The sequence below is a fragment of the Procambarus clarkii genome, unplaced genomic scaffold (genome assembly GCF_040958095.1).
Source record: "Procambarus clarkii isolate CNS0578487 unplaced genomic scaffold, FALCON_Pclarkii_2.0 HiC_scaffold_675, whole genome shotgun sequence".
In the NCBI taxonomy this organism is placed as follows: Eukaryota; Metazoa; Arthropoda; class Malacostraca; order Decapoda; family Cambaridae; genus Procambarus; species Procambarus clarkii.
In genome coordinates this window covers 86,561-87,980 of record NW_027189708.1, presented here as the reverse complement: position 1 = coordinate 87,980, position 1,420 = coordinate 86,561, and the positions used below count along the sequence as shown (strand labels likewise).

The following is a 1,420-nucleotide window of genomic DNA, read 5'->3' as shown; positions in this document are numbered from 1 at the left end:
GCTTGAATGATCCACTAGCTCCACTTCCCTTGGTCTGAACAAGAATGCCGTCAGCCACTGCTTTCTTGAGAAATCTTCGGATGTAAATGGCGATCTTGGCAGCCTCGACTTTGTTGTTGGCAACAACGTACTTCTTGATTGCTTGTAGAGACGAGCCCTTACGGTCTTTGAGTGCTGCGACCGCGGCTAGAACCATTTGACTAGTTTTCGGGTGAGCAACCTGGACGCGAGGTTTCCTGGTGGTGGCCACCACAGCAGCAGCAGCCGCAGCCTTCTTGGTAGGCTTTGCTTCTACCATGATGATGATGAACCAACCAAGGTGATGAGAGACGCTCAGACAGTCACGGGGGAATGATGCTGCCGCCGCTTGAGCCGAACCTATTTATGTGCCGGCACGGTACAGAAGCTGCAACCTGGCAACTCGTCCACCAATCACGACGGTTGGTTTTACGGCTCCGAAACCTGGATCCCATATCTTCTCTAAAATAGAAGCATTTGTTCATGTTCTTTGTAAAAGTATCATAAAGCAGGACAGATGAGACAAATATCATAAAAACTGAAGAGCAGATGAGCACACACATGTTTGTATTACAAAAGAAAATCCACAAATTCATTAGAAATTGGCAGGGCAGGCTGAGGAAGTAGGTAGATGTAAAATGTCTGTAAATGGCGAAAGAACATAAACCCAAGACTGAATAAACGATGTTAAATATCCATGCCAAGGAGACAAAAATATGTTAGGATACAATTACCATTAAGACACCACAAGCAGGTCCGTATCCTGCCGCGATGACTTAAAAGAGTTGGTTATTAGCCACAATGTGTAGGCAGTCTCATGCCAACGGCCATACCACGTTGAGAACACCGCTTCTCGTCCGATCAGCGAAGTTAAGCAACGTTGGGTTTGGTTAGTACTTGGATGGGTGACCGCCTGGGAACACCAAATGCTGTTGGCAATAATGTTTTTTGTTTTGTTTTGTTTTGTTTCGTTTGTTTTTGTTTGAATGGCTGGCTCCACGGGAAATTCACGGAGTTGTGTGGAATAAGGCCTGGTAAAATGAATTAATATGTATGTCATGTTTAAAACAAACTCGCTTAATATAGATATTGTGTGAGGCTTTATACAAAAACAAACAACCAAAACAAAACATGTTGTATATATATATATATATATAGCTTAATCCGGGTTTGAACTCGCAACTCCAAGAATACGCATCACTTATATACACTTTACCACTGGACCACTGCTGCAGGACACTAGCTTGATGCTGAGGTATCAATTTAATGACGTAAATGCCATTTCCACAAATAAATGATAATTAAAAAGTATTTGTATGTACAAATCTTTTCTGTTTAAAAGGCTACAATATCAGTTACTGATATAATTTGTGTTAATGTTTCTATACCCACAAGAAGGCAT

The 1,420-nt window shown here is 42.0% G+C and overlaps 1 non-coding gene across 1 annotated transcript; it reads left to right on the top strand.

The window, feature by feature from the left end:
- Positions 1 to 837: 837 nt before the first annotated feature.
- Positions 838 to 956, top strand: LOC138361741 (5S ribosomal RNA). The gene has a single exon (XR_011227150.1). It is a non-coding gene; the product is annotated as a 5S ribosomal RNA (ribosomal RNA).
- Positions 957 to 1,420: the final 464 nt, after the last annotated feature.